Genomic DNA, 19,061 nt, shown 5'->3' on the forward strand with positions numbered 1-19,061 from the left:
TTTTCATTTTTTTTTTACTAAAATCGTTCGGTTTAAAACCGAACCGAATTAAATATTTGGTTCGGTTGTATTTTGGTTTCACATACTATTTGATTTGGTGTTGGTATGAATTATTTTAGTAATTTTGGTTTGGTTTGGTTCGATTTTGAACCGATACACACCCCTACTTCTAATAATGGTACCAAAATAACAAATTTATTTATCTCTAACTTTAACTTTAGGCTGTATGTTTGTTGTATCTTAATTATAATTCGTTGAATCATTCTATTATACTTTAATTCAATGAGACTAATATCCCAAAAGAAAAAAAAAGAGTGGTTATGCATGGGTACATTTAGGGATGACGGGACAGAGAATCCGATAAGGATCCCCATGGGACGGGGATGAGGATCATTTTATTCTCCATGAAGGAGATGGGACGGGGATGGAGATAGGTATCCCCGTCCCGTGTAGATCCTTGTCTCCACCCCCTTAATCTCCGATAAGGATTCTTGATTATTCCCCATGATAATTGATTGTTGGATGATTTAAGTATATTTTAATTAGGTGATTGGTTGTTTTCAATTGTTTGTTAGTTTTTTGTGATTTGAAAATTTTGAGGATGATTGTTAATACTTGATATTATTAGCCACTGTTTTTTAAATGCTTTTGTGTTTATTGATTCTTTTTAAATATAAACGTTGATTCCCCGCTGAAAATGAGGAATGTTGATAACGTTTTTGGAACATTCTCCATGGGGACAGGGATAAGGGATAAGTTTGTTCCCGGTTAGCTCGTGGTGACGGGGATGGGTGTTGAGCGATTTCCGCAAGTGCACGGTATACGCTTGTAGTAATAAAAGATATCGATCCCACAGGGAATGTTTTTTAACAAAACTTATTTATAATCGGTTAAATTTACTTTTAAGGTTTATAATATGGAAAATCGTTTAATCGGTTTTGGTTTTGAAATTGCTAGAGTAAGAATTAGATTAGAATATGAAGATGTTAGAAAATATCTGATTTAAGAATGAATTTGCAAAACAGGAACATTTTAGTACTTTTAGAAAAGTAAACAAGTATATTTGTTTGCATTAAGCAAAAAAAACAACTTTAAACTTTGTACGAATTATAAAGATGAAATAAATGACGGAACCTCTAATTAATTGGCTTTGAACGCGACAAAACCCTTTCGGGATAGTTGCCCTTAATCAAATTAAAACTCTTTCGAGATAATAATTTGCCTAAGTGTTCAACAAAGTTTCCTTGTAAAGATTTTGGATTAAATACGTTTTAATGAAAACACCAGCAGTCACTTTAGTGGATTGGTTACCATAAGTGCTGCATAAAGATCTATCGAATAGAACGGACTTTATTAGATGAAATATAAATTGATACAAGTTTACAGAGAACATGGAGCATGGAAACATTCGACGACTTGCAAGTGAACGGGTTGTCAATCCTTTCCTTGGGTTTCGTTAGAGTTTGTCAGGCTCAGGGGCGAATCCTCTACTCAATCTTCTCGTTGAATCTTCGTAATAGAGACTGGGTCGGTCTACTACCAAAATGTAAACTAAACTTGAACAATGTCTAAACGTTACTGAATTTGTTATTATTTAGTAAACAATGTGTGTACATCATATTGCTTTTGAACATAATCGAAATCTAACTTCTGGATCACTTGATTCGGAATTTCTGCATAAATTCTACACTAATCTCTTTCTTCTACACATATATCATTATATCTCAACTCTCCATCAACTCTTTATTTATAGATGTTGAAGAGTCTTGATTGAAGTGTCGTGTCCATTGTGAAGGATCGTGTCTGCTGCGAAAGGACGTTTTATCCACCCGAACGATCGCGTTTCGTCAAAAACGAAAGTGTGTAACTAGGCTTCTAAAATCTCCTGCTCGTACCGAGAATATTAAATTCTCTACTGAGAATGGGGGAGCAACAATTTGTACTTCGGACGAAGGGAAGGAGAGGCTGAGGGACGCGTGTCGAGACCGTGAATATTGGGGGTCGCGGTCGCGGCACGGAGCATGTTTCACTTCTTTGGCTCTCGTTCGTGTCCTCGACTTGGCGTTATTAATTTTCGTCGTCTTCGACTCCTTTTGTAGGGCTTTTCTTCTATTTTTGAGCTCTTTTTACTCCTTTTTGGATTTTACCAAATATTTATGTACCTTGCATGAAAGAAACATATTCGGGAGTAAGTATTCTAAATAGGTATAAATAGCATAAATTCGTAACAATATTGATGTAATTATTGATGATATTTTAGGTATATTTTGGTCTTAACAAATCTCCACACTTAATCTTTTGCTAGTCCTGAGCAAAATTTCACTGAATTCATTCTCTAACTAATCTCTTTATGAAAATAAAACATATATCTCTGTATTACCTTTTAAATTAGTTAAGCCGAAAAGACTAACTTCGCATGGCAAATTTATACGCAAAATATCAAACTAACTCAGTATAAATACGATATATCATTCGTCTTGTATTTCAAATTTTTGTATTGAAGCATTCGGGACGAAATAAGCACGCATGTTATTGAATCTTTCATCTCAAAGCATTTCAAAGTACTAAAATTTTCTTTCCCAAACCTAGACTAATATATGAGATATATTAAAATGAATTACTTGATTTTAATTTTTATTATTTTTTTGTCTTGGTTACGCCCGAAATAAGGGTGGTTTCAACCGTAACCTTATACGTATTTTTACTTTGCTTAGTGTTTACTTAAGAGGTACCGACCATGCCATGGGTGGACGCAATCGTTACTTTAAACTTAAACACATTTATTATTTTTTTCTTTAAACGTTCCTTCTATATCTCGATTGTGATAAGGGTGGTCGCAACCGTGGCCAAAAGTAAACGGTACTTAATTATTCTTCCCTTTCATACCTCGATTGTGATAAGGTTGGTCTCAATCGTGGCCAAAAGTTAAGAATTCAACTAATTGATTAATTAATATGAATTATAAAATTGTAATTTGGGAAAAAAAAATAGCACATTTGTAGACACCGAGTCGGAGGACCTGTGACGAAAACCTGTAAACAAGACGGTCGAATCGGTTGATTCCGGAAGTTTTAAAACAAAAATATATAATAAGAAAAGAAAAGCTAATGTGAGTCGCGGTCGTCTAGTGGACGGCTCGCGAGTGCTCAGCGACGTGGTGCGAGCGCCTAGCGGTAGCCGACGCGTGTCCGACGACAGTTGGACGCACGCCCGGCAGCGCGGGGCGCACGCTCGATGTCCGTTGGGCGCGCATGCCTGGCAGTGCGGAGCACGCGCTCGACGACCGTGGGGCGCGCGAGCCCGACAGCGCGAGGCGCACGCCCGATGGCCGCTGGGCGTGCGCGCCCGGAAGCCGCTGGGCGAGCGCCCAGTGACGTTGGGCGGACGCCCAACGATCGTTGGGCGAACGCCCAACGTCAGTTGGTCGCGCGCGCCCAACTGAAGTTGGGCGTTCGCCCAACCATGTTGGGCGTTCGCCCAACGAAAGTTGGGCATTCGCCCAACATAAGTTGGGCGTTCGCCCAACTAGGTTGGGCGTTCGCCCAACCGGCTTTGGGCGACGCCCAATTTTATTTGGGCGTCGCCCAAAGCTTTCGGGATCCGTTGCCTATTTAAGGCACGGATCCCAATGCATTTAGGAGGAGGATTTTTGGATAGCTCTTCTCACTGTAGACATTTTTAGAGAGAGAAAGTGAATTTTTTTGAGAAAAATATTTTTTTTCTCAAAAAGTCCGAATTTCCCAAAAGTTAAATTTTTTACTAAAAAGACGAAAAAAAACACAAAAAACCAGAAAATCACAACTCGTGGAATCGACCGACTTCGACTGTCAGATACCGAACTTGAGGTATTATCCGAGGACTAGATTCGTTTTATTTTATTTTATTTATTTCCTTTATTTATTTACTTTTATGTTATAATTTTATTTATTTAGTTATTTATTTATTTATCACATTTTATTTAATTTTTCGTATTTATTTAATTTTCGTCTCGTATTAGACAAACGTTCGGTTTTGTTTTAAAATAAAAACCTCGTTTTAATATCCCAATACGAACCGTGATCCGATTCAAAGGTAGTTCGGGTATTAAAAACGTTGTAATTATAAGTTTTCAAAATTTTTCTAAATAACGTTTTAAATGAAAAACATCGTTTAAGAACCCCCGTTATAGACTATGATCCATTTTTGGTAGTTCGGAGTTCCAAAACGATAGAATAGATCTAATTTAAGGTGTTTGAATAAATCTGAAAAGTTTAGGACTGCTGCTGTAATTCTCCATTTTCTGTCACTACCAGCAGATTGGCGACGGATTTTTCGTCGGTAATCTGCTGGAAACCGAAAATTCATCTTTTAACCCATTTTCTCAACTTTTTGATATTTGATTCTTACATATATAAGTATATAATTATGTAATATGATTATAAAAATTATTTTTGGGGTCATATAACCATTAATTATTTATTATGTAGTTATTTATTCCATATGTAAAGTTTAATTTGTTTTGACTCACTATTTATATATATATATATATATATATATATATATATATATATATATATTCTTTTGGGTTATCAAAATGTGGGTTTAGCTCTTATTTAAGGGAGGGTGTTTCCTATATACTTATTATATCAAACCTTTTTTATGGTTTTCCATTATTTTTACATAGTTTTAATTAGGATGAAAATGTATTATATTCGATATTTCTTACTTTTATTATCATACATGTACGTAATAAAGTACTATATTACCTTTTATTTACTTGCTTTAAATCTATAGATATACCATTATTTTTAGCTAAAAATGTATATGTATATATGTATATATCCTTTTCTTACTCCTTTGACATTTTGAATTGGTTTAATTGGGTGAGTTTTGGTTCAATTGGTCTATTATGTTTGAATAAAGAGTTAATTGAGTGGAAAAGGGGAAAATAAATCACAAAAAGAGAGTTTAATTTGTTGGTTTAAATTAAAGCTTTTCTAGATGTTCTTAAGGTGTAAATAAAAAGATTTTCTTATCACTTTAAATCACTTCCTAAAACATCACGTTTTAAAACCTTAATTCGTTCCAACGACGGATTAAGCGAACCTTGTAATTAAAATTGCTTTTAATTGTAAATAATAGAGTTTTTGAATCGTTTTCTTAACTAAATGTTTTTTTTGAAAAAAATAAATTGACTTGTATGCTTAATCACGTTTTCTTGTTAAAACTTTTATCTCAATATTTTCAAACGCTCGAGTCGTTCCAACGGCGATTCGTGTGAACGTCATTAAACGGGGTTTTGAAACGTACCTAAATCGTTCCAACGGCGATTAAGGTACGAACCATGTAAATAAACTCATTTTTGGGAAGTGAGTTTAGTTTAGAATGAGTGTGTAATACGAAGCATAAATCACATTGTAAACAAATCAATTCTTTCTTCTCCCCCCTCTCTCTCCTATGTATTTTGAACTGATGTAAATGGGTGATTCTTTACCAAAATGGCTTTCAATAATATATGCTCAAAACGGTTTTCAAAACGAGAAAGAAAAGGTTTCAAATGAATTTTAAACTTAAAGAAATATGCGATTAGTCCGTTATCGCATAACACGCTGAGTAGGAGGCCGGTGGTTCATAACCGGGCGATGTCGGGGTGCCTAGTAGCCTTTTTCCGGAAAGGAGCTAGCGTTCTCGGCTCATACCTAAGTTTCCCGAACCCTCACCGGTCTCCCGCAAGGGATCGGTGTTCATTTTCCCATTCGTGGGTGGCGACTCTTCCATACTCCGAGCTCCGGTCCCGCCGAGCAGCTTGATTCCACGATTGGTTGCTTTCGGCGCCAATGACCGCTTACGTCGCCATGAGGTGTCCACCCCCCAGTCCGCCCGGGAGATTAGGCCGCGGTACCTCGTCTAACAAGTGGCGACTCTGCTGGGGAAGCGAGAAATTTGATTCCGGAAGGCGTGTATTAAGCCCTTAACGGGGACGGATCGTATTATTTCTTTTCGTATGCATTCACAAGCATTATTGCAAACCTTTTGGGTAATTTCCGCGAAACCTCTAACGAGAGTCCATTCGTCGCTCGAAAGAGGCTAGTGTAAGTTCCCCCTTACAGTAAGGCGCCAAAGGGTCCCCATCCATTCGTTAGGGGCGAATTTGTGCGGTCCTATGAGGTCCCGCGATCAGCCGTGTCAGCATATAGTAGCCTTAGAAGTTGCCATAGGATTACCCGTTACCATTTTTGATGTGATAAATGAATCAGTTCGTGTTTTCAAATTGCCATGATACGTGTCCAATCCTAAAATATGTAAAGAAAATGAAACGACACGTTAATATATACTCTTAAACCGATATGTAAACTACCCCAAAACATCGAAACGATTCGAACTAAAGACGACTTAGTCATCTCGTATGAATGAACTTGTGTGACCCGTCTGGTCCCTTTCCGTGTCCCGAAGAAGGCACATGTTCAGGAAATGCGTTGTGACGTAAGCACGTATTAGTTCAAATCGGTTTGATATTAAGGATAGTTATATCTCGATTCAAAAGACTATATTAACGGTAGCCGCTATTCACATTCTTTAAATAGATTATGACAAAACGAAAACGAAGAACATTTCTGTTTTTGAACAACCCCGTTGTAACGTAAAGAGTTTCGCAAACGTGGCCCGTCCCTTCCGAATAAAAGACGAGCTCTTACGTTATGCCTTGTGTTGTTCTTGAGAGAAATGGATGTGTCCGCAAAAGTGACTAAGAAAATAAAAGAAAAGCAAAGATAAACAAACGACCAAAGTCATTCTGTATCCATGATATATATCCATCCCGAGGGTAGTTAAAGAAAATGAACCAATATCGTTAATACGTGCCTCGAACTGGTATATACGCCGCTTAAAAATCACGAAGCCGAATTAAACCAAACCGCATAATTGTGCCATATGGACGAGACTGTGGATTTGACTAATGGCTCGATCATTTCGATCGTTACCAAAACTACAAGAAATATGGACCGATCTGCGTGTTTGTTCAGTTCGTACCAAAGTGAGAAGGACGGTAATATCCCTGCTTCGAATAAGCATGCGATTAAACGAAACGTTGACTTTTTATAACCACGCTAGGATGATATATCCCGTAAATAGGAAAGAATAAAGAATTGTTGCTAGCCGAAAGATTACCGTGCGCTCAAATAAGACTCGCCGTCTTTTTACGTGGCCAAAACGAGCAAACGGATTCTTAACGCTAAAAACAAACACGTTATGCGATGAGTCCGTTCCCTAAAATGAAAAGTGCTTTCATCACTGAAGGAACACGTGGTTACGTCTCTCGATAGATCCAAAAGATCCCGTCGTAATCCAAAAACCGTGACACGAACCCACGCGAATAAAAGGGAACAAGTCATTGTCAATAACGAACGATTGGACTGAAAGAATAACTCGTACCACGTCTAAAAACCGAGATGCGCTCAAAGGGAGTCAAAACCCGAACTAATGCGTCTCGCAAAATGACAAAAGACGAGTTATCCCGAAAGGATAATCCAAATTGGTCGATATCTTAGTCACTGAACGTTGATATGTCAAAACGAACTGTATTGTCTGATGAGTGATTTACTTTTCCGCAATAAATCGTCGGCATCACGCGTCCCCTGGACCGTAATGTGAGACTTAGACCATCGAGTGTGTGGAGGAATAAGGGTGGAAGAGAGATGTTGTGATACGTGTAATTCGACTAACGTTTGTTCTTCTTATCTTATATATCCGTAAATAATAAACGCACACACCACGAATCATGCATATAAAATCATGCATACATACTAATGGATACCGTTCGCGCAGACTTCATCATTAAGCGGTTGTGGTTTCGCGAGAGTAACCGGCTAGTCAGGCAATTTGATCAGCTACAAATTGACAATTCCGAGTCGGAAGTTGTGGCTTCTGAATCATCTTCGTCTGAGTATACTCAGTCTTCTGCCAGTATGTCTGCGACCGACGAAAAGGTGGCCGAATTGGAAAACTCTCTGAACAACATTAATGATCAGTTGGCCGCAATTCTGGCCCAGCTCGCTGAGCTAGCATTGAAGGATAACAAGAGTGGTAGCAAACGCGCTGATAATGAAGTGAACACCGGTCCCCGCTTCGGGAACGAGGATGACTATCAGGATTATATCCAGAAATAGCTTGAGAAAGAGAAGGCTAAGGAAGAGGAGTGGAAGCAGCACATCACTCAGGAAGTGCAGGATTTGCGTGGGGGAAGTTCCGGGAGTCAAGACTTTTATAATTTGAAGAACTGCTTGTCGGCAACGGCTTTGCCCTTGAAATTCCGGCTCCCGGACATGAAGAAGTTCGATGGAACTGGGGATCCCACGGCCCATATGAATCAGTATGTTGCGGTGATGAAGCACATGATCCTGACTGAGGATCAAGTCCTGGGGCTGTTTAACACTTATCTAGAGGGGGCTGCCCTCACATGGTTTCATGCGCTGCCAATGGTGACGAAGAGGGATTGGAAAGAGTTAGCGAAGTCATTCATCGCTCAGTATAGCTTCAACACCATGCTTGAGGTCACTTTGAAGGAACTTGAGAGCACTAAGCAGCAGACTGGGGAATCTTTTTCCGATTTTGTAAGAAGATGGAGGGCCAAGGCCGCGGTTATGAAGCAGAAGCCGCTTGAGCAGGATCAGATCCGAATGGTAGTCGGTAACACATTGCCGTATATTAAGAATGAGCTGCGGTACATGCCTTTTACCGATTTCAACCAAATGTATAGCTGCGCCTTGACAGTTGAGGGGGACGGAAAACCAAAGAAAGCTTATACCAAGTGGACGAAGTCTGGATATAGTGCCGGAGGGCCAAGTGCGAGTGCAGAATCTGCAGCAGTGAAAGTGCTTGATCTTAATGCTATCGAAAAGAGGCAGTTCACCAAATTCGATCAGACCTACGCAAAAGTTTTCGAACGATTATAGAAAAAGGGGTTATTGAAAGCTCTTGCTCCTTATAACAAAGCTCCGCCCACTCAACAGATACAAGCTAGGGGATACTGTGAATTCCACAGTAGTTATGGGCATACTATTGAGAACTGTGAGAGGTTGAAGCACGAGATCCAAGATTTGATTGAGGAAAAGAAGATAGCTGATCCTTCATCAGCGAACCCTTCCACTAGGCGTAATCCATTGCCTAATCATAGGGTGAGCATAATCGGAGTCGGTCTGAAAGAAAGTGTAGTGATGGAATCCTTCGAGGAAAATGAAGAGGAGTTGTTGGACTCCGACGAAAGGAGAAATGTAGGAAATGGTCTATATGTGTCCTTCCTTGGCGAGGAACATGAAGGTGAACCGATGGATGAAGGTTTGGACAGTGGAGCATCGTATGATGAAGATAGTGCCGAAGAGACTGGGGAAGGGCCATCTCGGACTATTGTGCCAGAATTGGGTCTGTTTAGTGGTGGAGAGGATCCCGATGTGCACTTGCGTGAATATATGCACGATATGTTTGTTGAATCCTTCGGGGTGGACGAGATTGCTCAGTGGTTCTATCATTCGTTAATAGGTGAGCCTTTGGGATGGTTCCACTCGTTGCCCGACTCCTGCAAGCATGATTGGGAGCGGCTGTCAGATTTATTCCTAGAAAAGTACCAGAGAGCTAAGGACAGGACCGCAGAGCGCTTTGCGATGCAGATTGGACCTATCAAGCGTCCGTTACCGAGGGTCAGTAAGTATAATGGCAACAAGGATCCGATGGAACATCTTCACTTCTACTTGTCGGCCATGGGACCTTTGGGTTTTAAGGAAGAAGAGATCACTGACCTGTTTTGCAATTCACTAATGGGGGAGCCGCTGATGTGGTATATGTCTCTCCCAATGCATATTAAGCGCGATTGGGCCGCGATGACGAAAAGGTTTATCAAAGAGTACACAGTATGGATGCTTGCGGATCAAACCCCGGACTCGCCCTCTTATGAAACACCCGAGGCAGTATTGGCAATGCCTAGGTATGGTGGATACCGAGATCCTATTGAGCATGCGAGGATATTCCACAACCATATGTATGACGTCGGGTTCCCTCAATGTGAATTACATGAACATTTCCCGGAAACCCTCATGGGAGAAGCCTTGTTGTGGCACCAAGGCCTATCAGAGGAGGAAATGGGTCATTGGATACCGCTTAGGGATGCTTTTGTGGCGAGATACGAGATGTATGTTCCATGGACGGGATCCCTGGAAGATCTAGATAGGATCAGGCAATTCCCCGAGGAACCATTCGTGGATTATGTTAGGAGGTGGAGGCACCGCTATGAGTAGTGTCATGAAACGATGAGTGATAAGGTGCAGCTCATGTGAATACAGAGAGGCGCAATTCCGTTGGCAGCAAGGAGGATGAGTAGAGTATCCCTCAGGGATTATGATGATTTGATAGGCTGGGCTGTGTATGGATCAGCAAATCCCTTTTATTTGAATTCAAACGTTCCTCACGTAATGGATCTGATGATTGTGGACATTTGGGAAAGTTCCTCGGACGAGGAGGATACTGATCGGAGAATTCCTATCAATATTTGGGATGAATCTGATGATGAGCCGGAAATCGCCGTCATGACAAGATCAGGTCGAGTGGCCGAGGGAAAGGCACCTATGGTTGAGACTGAGATAAGGGAAGGATCGGCTCCCAAGCCAGATGACCAAGTCCTCGAGCAGTTGAAGAAAACACAAGCTAAGTCTATGGTGTGGGAAGTCCTATGCCATTCCAAGTACCACCGTGAAAATCTGATGAAAGAGCTGCAGAATTTGGTTATTTCTACCGATACTGAGCCGGCAGCTTTAGTAGGGGCAATTATGGCCCGGAAGAAGACCGAAATCACGTTCACTGACGAAGATCTCCCAGAAGAGGGGAAGGCTCACAACAAGACTTTGTACATCCGAGCTGAAATTAACGGGAAGAAGACTAGCTGTGTGATGGTCGATGATGGATCGGCCATTAATGTTTGTCCACTAAAACTTTTGTCCAAGTTGGGGGTAGAAAGAGGAGATTTGACTGCCTCGGAAACCGTGATCAGGGCCTATGATGATAGCCGTAGGCACATCGAAGGAGTTTTTAAGGCCAATCTGAAAGTGGGGCCGCACGAGGAGGAAACAGAATTCACGGTGCTGGATATCCCGGTGACCTTTGCCGTGTCGTTGGGACACCCATGGTTCCACAAGTTGGGAGGTGTGCCCTCCACGCTCCATCAAATGATCAAATTCCCCTTCGGGGAGGAGATAGTGACAATTAGAGCTGAGAAATTAAGTTCGGTGGCGGCATTGGGAATCGAGCCTCAACTTTTCTCCGGATTCCAAGTTTCTGGGATCTACGAGTCTAGCATGACCTCCGATGTGGTGAAAATGATGAAGGGGGTTTCATCCCCGGTATGGGCTTGGGAGCACACCATCAAGGGTTGCCAGAATTTCTGGATTTCAAGAGTCAGAAAACCCGGAGGGGTTTCGGATATGAGCTGGGAGGTCCGTCCAACGCAAGTAATGAAGGAAAAGTGGACCTAAGGAAGTATTTTGTGAATGAGGGGCACGGAAAGGTTTATTCGGGGACTCCCGAGTCATGGACTAGCGCCGAAGGAAAGATTCTGTCGGGCTTTGAGATCTTCAATGATGTAACCAGCTGGGGCAAAGGAGAGGCGAGCTGCTTTGTCGAGGAGATCATGATGTTAGACCTGAATGCCGAGGAGCAGGTGATCACTATTGAAGCAACTGTGGGAGCGATAGATGAACCCGGTACCTCCAAAGCCTATGAGAAACCCGAGAACCCTGACGATGAAAATTGTATTACTGCTTTGTTTGAGTCTGATGATGTACTCACCAACACTATCAATGAAATGAATTCTGATTTTGCTTACTTGCTTGATGTTGATCGTGATCATTCCATGCATTCTCATTCATATAACATGCCTACATTTGAAATCAATACAATAGGAATGTCAACTTTCAATCTTGGCACGGATGAAAATCCTAAACTTATACAAATTGCTCAAGAATTAACTCTTGAAGAGAGGAAAAAATTTGAGAGAATAATTAAAAAATACGAAATAGTGTTTGCTTGGACGTACGAAGATATGCCAGGAATCGATCAATCAATTGTAACTCACCGTATTCCAACATACCTCGACGCGAAGCCCGTGAAGCAGAAACTTCGACGCATGAGATCAGAATGGGCAGATAAGATCAAAGAAGAAGTGAAGAAGCAGTTAGAAGCAGGGTTCATCGAAGTAATCGACTATCCCCCTTGGGTCGCAAATGTAGTGCCCATCGCAAAGAAGGACGGCAAAGTAAGAATGTGCGTCGATTATAGAGATCTTAACAAGGCGTGCCCCAAAGATGAATTCGCGCTGCCTCATATTGACGTGTTGATCGACAATGCAACATCGAGCGTCTTACACACGAATGTGGACGGTTTCATGGGCTACATGCAAGTTCAGATAGCCGAGAAACACAAAGCAAAAACCTCGTTCACAACTGAGTGGGGAACATACTGCTATAGGGTGATGCCGTTTGGTTTGAAAAATGCCGGGGCAACTTACCAGCGAATGGCTACGGCACTGTTCCATGATATGATACACAAAGAGGTAGAAGTTTATGTGGATGACATGATGGTCAAATCGGAGACAAGAGAGGGGCATTTCGCTGCACTTGAGAAGTTTTTGGCCCGAATTGCAGAATTCAAACTAAGGTTAAACCCGAAGAAGTGCTTCTTCGGCGTTTCGTCGGGGAAAATCTTAGGCTTTATAATCGGAAACAAGGGAATTGAGGTAGATCCCGAAAAAGTGAAGGCCATACGAGAAATGCCGGCACCAAACAAATATATGAGGAACTCCATCAAGAATTAAAGACACTAGATTGGGGTAATTTTTTTTTTTTTTTAATTTGACAAACAAAACAAAAACAACAAATTCCTTAAGTCCCAAAGCTCTGATACCAATTGATGTGATATTGGTTATGAAAGAGAGATAATAACCAAATCAACAAGTTTTCCCGATCTATCTTAAGGAATTAATAGAATCAAATAACAAACATAAATTGGTGATAACAAACCAATCCCAAAGAATTAAAGACAATGAAAGGAGATCTAACCTTACACATTCGAATAATTAAATTGGAACCTGAGTGTTTGGCGATTCACAAGTACCTTACCAAAATACTTGTTCACGATCAAGATAATATTGCAAGAATGATGACCCGGTCTCTCAAGCTCACAATAAAGAATTCAATCCCGGATTGAAAATAATTCCCAAAGGAAAAGAAAGAACTTTTGTTCATAAAAATATTGATATTCGATTTTTGAAAATAATGAAGAATACAAGCCTTTGTATAGGCTAAAAGAAACCTAAACCTAAATTAAAAAGGAAGTTGAATCCTAGTGCGCCAAAGCTAAAAAAAAAATCCTAATTAGACAAGGAAAAGCATTAAATTCGTTTTTGTCCGTTAGAGCCCAATTTCAGCCCACTAATTAACATTATTTGGGCATTTTAATTAGCTAGAAATAATCTCAATCAACCCTATAAGGTTATAGCATTAATTTTAATGAGTCCCAATGGGTTTTGCACATGCCAAACACATGCAAGTCCAAAGCTTCTCTTAAAACATGATCAACCTTTTTACATATCACTATTATGGGCTTGGGTTTGAATACAACACAAAATAAACCATCTCTAATAACTTTGCTAAAATCCATTCCTTGCTTAAAGAAGCTCAAGACGAGTCCATTAAGCATTTGTTGGTCTTTCTTTGCACGATTCTTCGTCATAGGTCCAATTGAAAGCTCCAATAGATCCTTCATGCTTCTACTGGGCTCCTTAACTCCAAGCTCCTTTGTTCAATGCTCTTGTGATTTTGATATCACATCAACACAAGTGCCTGAAAACAGTTACATAAGCACGAAATTGATGGAGAAGATTCATCAAGTTGTTGGGGCTTATGAAGGAGAACCTCGTTTGAGTGTTAATAAGTTTGTTCTTGAGCGAGAAATACAATTTGGTATATGTTGGTAGGAACAAAGTTGCACTACTTGAGCGAGATGAGATACAAATGCTTATTAGTTTTCCAAGGAACCACACAATGGGAGGTTGGATTAGTCGAATGGATAGATATAAATCCTTAGTAACTTATTCTCGGTAAGATCTACGCATTTGCAAAGACGTTTTTATAGTTTAAAAGTTTACAAATACAGTCTATATGTTTCATTTACCCCTAATATCCCTTTTGTTCTCCAATTTAACATATGCTTTTAAAATTGAAAACTTATTTCACATTGATACAATTGCGTACCATTTATCCGTACTGAAAGACTTATTCCCAAGAGTGATAAATATGGTGTCTCTATTCTTAGTAATAAATATGATGATAAATATGGTGTCTCTTATTGCAGTTCATTTATTTTCATTTCTAAAGGTCTAAATTGAAAAGAGAAAGGAAATGCGATAAATCTGGTAAGATCCAAATGCAATTCATGTCCTAATTAGGTTATGCAATTCGTATCCTAAATATTGGGATTTTTTGGAGGAAGTTTTACTTGGACTTCAGTTTCTTAGTAAATTCATTGGGTGGGTGATGCAATGTGTTAGGAATGCAACCTATTATGTGGTGCTTAATGGGCAATCTTTTGATTATTTTAAAGGAACAAATGGTTTAAGACAAGGTGACCCACTCCGTTACTCTTTGTCTTAGTTATGGATTACTAATCTCCATTATGGTCCGCTAAGATTTCCTCTAATTTTCAATATCATTGGGGTGTAAGCAATTGAAGTTATCACATTTAATGTTTGAAGATGATTTGTTTTTATTCTGTAAGGCTCATATTGGTTCAGTGGGGGAGTTGATTTTGCGTTTGTTTAGTGATATGTCTGGTTTTCAGATTAATAACAGTAAAGATGTTTGTTAGTGGGTTGAATACTGCTCAAAAGGAAAGTTTGGTGTAGAGGGCTAAGTTTAAGTTTGGGACTCTTCCAGTGCGATATTTGGGGTTACCCTTAGTGTCTTCGAGATTGTCCAAAACTGATTGCCAAGTGATTGTTGATAGGATTACGGCTCGTATGAATTCTTGGAGGGCGAAATATTTGTCATATGCTGGGAGGATACAATTAATTACATCAGTGCTTAGGAGCATTCAGAATTTCTGGATGCTTGCTTTTATTCTTCCAAAATCATTTATTAAAGATAGATGCTAAATGTCGTAATTTTCTTTGGAAAAGGAAATGATAGATTAGTTCGGGAGCTTTAATGGCTTTGGTATTGTTCTAAAAAATGGAAGGAGGTTTAGGTATTAAAAATCTTGCTATTTGGAATAAAGTTGCAATTCCTAAGCATATTTGGGATATTCTTGTGAATAAAAAGTCTTTGTGGGCGATTTAGGTTGGCGAATTAAACTCAAGCTGCTTAGTTTTTGGGGTATTTTGTGTCCATTTCATTCTAGTTGGATTTGGAGATGGATTAATATGATAAAAAATAAGATTAAGCCTTTATTGTGTTATAAGTTAGGGAATGGCAAATTGTTTTCATTCTGGTTTGATCCTTGGTTCAAAGGTAGAGGTATTTCTGATTGCTATCCTTAATTAATAACTGAAGATAGTGACATTTCTCGGTAGGCCACTGTGATGGATGTGTAGAAACTATAATTGGCGGTTGCCTGATCCTTGTTGTAAGTTAATGGATAGAGTTTGGCAAGAGATTCAATTGATATAGGTACATGATGATTGTGAGGATGCAATTTTTTGGCTTGCTAACATATCTCACATATTTTCTATTAATAGTGCTTATAATGCTTTGACTAAGAAAAAGCCTCGTGTGACTCGGTGGAAAATGATTTGGGGTCCTCATTTAAATAAGTGGCAAACTACTATTAGTATTACTTGTGGTCTCTATAACAAAGAACCAGAAACAATTGAACATTTATTTATTAGGTGTGATCAAATAAAAGGGATTTCGACTGTTTTGCAAAGTCGTTGTTGTATTCCCAAAAGAATTGATAGGTGGCGTCGTATTGTCAAAATGCACTTGTAGAAATGCTATTGGAAAAATGATTTAAGATCAGGTTACAAGAATTACTATTATTATTGTTGTCAATTGGGTGTGGTTAGGGAGAAATAAATTTTATTTTGCCCATGAACATTTTAGTATTGTAAAAGTTTTGGAACATATTTTGTCGTAATGCCTTGAATCAGTATATTCCTAGTTGGATTCGGAATAATGGGGACGCTGTGGGATCATGGGTTCCTAGTTGGATTAGGATCATGGGTTCCTATTCATAGTTGGATTAGGATCATGGGTTCCAAGTAGGATTAGGTTAGATTGGGTATTATAAATACCCCATAATGTAACCTAATCGTTAAAATCTGTTCTTCTCTCCCTCCTAATAAATACTATTCTCCTTCTGCCCGTGGACTAGCCAACACAATGTTGGTGAACCACATAAATCTGTATTTTCAATTGTTTATTATTTATCTTTCGTTAATTCCGCACAACAAACTGGTATCAGAGCTTTTGGTTTCCGATCGGTGTTTTGTTTTTCTGGAGAGAAAGATGTCTGCTATGAACGTGAAAATTGAAAAGTTTACTGGGAGAAATAGTTTCAGTCTATGGCAGATTAAAATGCGGGCTTTGTTAAAACAACAAGGTCTGTGGACGCTGTTGAAGAAGACAACGGGAGAGGTCACCGCTGAGATGGCGATTCTAGAGGAAAAGGCACATTCGACAATTATGTTGTGCCTCGCAGATGACGTCATCACTGAGGTCTCAGACGAAGAGACTGCTGCTGGTCCGTTGATGAAGTTAGAGAGCTTATACATGACGAAATCTCTAACAAACAAACTTCTTCTAAAACAACGTCTGTTTGGCATGCGAATGCAGGAAGGTACGCAACTCAGGGATCATTTAGATCAATTGAACACATTATTACTAGAATTATGTAATATTGATGTGAAAATTGAAGATGAAGATGCTGCTTTGATTCTATTGGTGTCTTTACCGCTTTCATATGAGAATTTTGTTCAATCATTTATTGTTGGTAAAGATTCTGGGACTCTGGAAGAAGTTAGGTCATCTCTTCATAGCAGGGAGTTGCACCATAAGGCGAACAATACAGGTGCAGATAATCAGGCCTCTAGACTATTTGCCAGCGGCAGTAATGGAAAGGGTAACGGTGGAAAGAAGAAGTCAAATAAGCCGTTCTCAAAGGGTCCCAAGCCAAACTACACCTGTAACTACTATAAGGAGGAAGGACATTGGAAAACTGATTGTCCAAAGAAGAAGAAGAAATCAGATAATCAACTAGGTTCTGCTGTTGTAGCAGATGGAAAACATTACGATACTGTATATTACTATATGTTATGTTACGTTACGTGACATTACATTACGTCACGTCATGTCACGTTACGTTACGTTACATTACGTCACGTCACGTCATGTTACGTTACATTACGTTATGTCACGACACGTCACATTATGTTACGTTACGTTACATTATTTTATGTTACGTTACATTATGTTATGTTACGTTACGTTAGGGTAACTTATGTTACGTTACGTTACGTTACGTTACGTTACGTTACGTTACGTTACGTTATGTTACGTTACGTTACGTTACGTTACGTTACGTTACGTTACGTTACGTTACGTTACGTTACGTTACTGTATGTTATGTTATGTTATGTTACTCTATGTGACGTTTCGTTAAGTTATGTTACGTTACGTTATATTACTGTATGTTATGTTACGTTACGTTAGTTTACTGTATGTTACGTTACTCTACGTCACGTTATGTTACGTTATGGTAAGTTATGTTACGTTACGTTACAATCCTAAGAATTTATAGATTTAACTTAAGGATTTATAATTTGAGCTTATAATTATTACGTTACGTTATATTACATCACATTATATTACGTCACGTCAAGTTACATTAGATTATGTTATATTACGTTACGTTACGTTCGTTGCGTTAAGTTACATTACATTACGTTGAGTTACATTACGTTACGTTACGTTACATTACGTTACGTTACGTTACGTTACATTACGTTACGTTACGTTACGTTACGTTACGTCACGTTATGTAAAGCCACATGACGTTACATCTCATCACGTGACGTTACGTTACGTTACATGACATTACGTTACTATATGTTATGTTATGTTATGTTATGTTATGTTACTCTATGTGACGTTTCGTTAAGTTATGTTACGTTACATTGCTGTATGTTATGTTACGTTACGTTAGGTTACTATATGTTACGTTACTCTACGTCATGTTATGTTACGTTTTGGTAAGTTATGTTACGTTACCTTACGTTACAATCCTAAGAATTTATAGATTTAACTTAAGGATTTATAAATTGAGCTTATAATTATTACGTTACATTATATTACATCACATTATATTACGTCACGTCAAGTTACATTGGATTACGTTACGTTACGTCACGTTACGTTACGTTGCGTTACATTACGTTAAGTTACGTTACGTTACGTTGCGTTGCCTTACGTTACGTTACGTTATGCTACGCTACGTTACGTTACGTTACGTTACGTTACATTACATTACGTTACGTTATGTTACGTTACATTACTGTATGTTATGTTACGTTACGTTAGGTTACTATATGTTACGTTACTGTACGTCACGTTATGTTACGTTATGGTAAGTTATGTTATGTTACGTTACGTTACGTTACAATGCTAAGAATTTATAGATTGAACTTAAGGATTTATAAATTGAGTTTATAATTATTACGTTACGTTATATTACATCACATTATATTACGTCACGTCAAGTTACATTAGATTACGTTACGTCACATTATATTGCGTCACGTTACATTACGTTACGTCACGTTACGTTATGGTAAGTTATGTTATGTTACGTTAGGTTACTGTATGTTACGTTACTGTACGTCACGTTATGGTAAGTTATGTTATGTTACGTTACGTTACAATGCTAAGAATTTATAGATTGAACTTAAGGATTTATAAATTGAGCTTATAATTATTACGTTACGTTATATTACATCACATTAGATTACGTTACGTTAGATTACGTTACGTTACGTCACATTATATTGCGTC

This window comes from Euphorbia lathyris, chromosome 7 (genome assembly GCF_963576675.1).
Source record: "Euphorbia lathyris chromosome 7, ddEupLath1.1, whole genome shotgun sequence".
NCBI classification, from domain to species: Eukaryota; Viridiplantae; Streptophyta; class Magnoliopsida; order Malpighiales; family Euphorbiaceae; genus Euphorbia; species Euphorbia lathyris.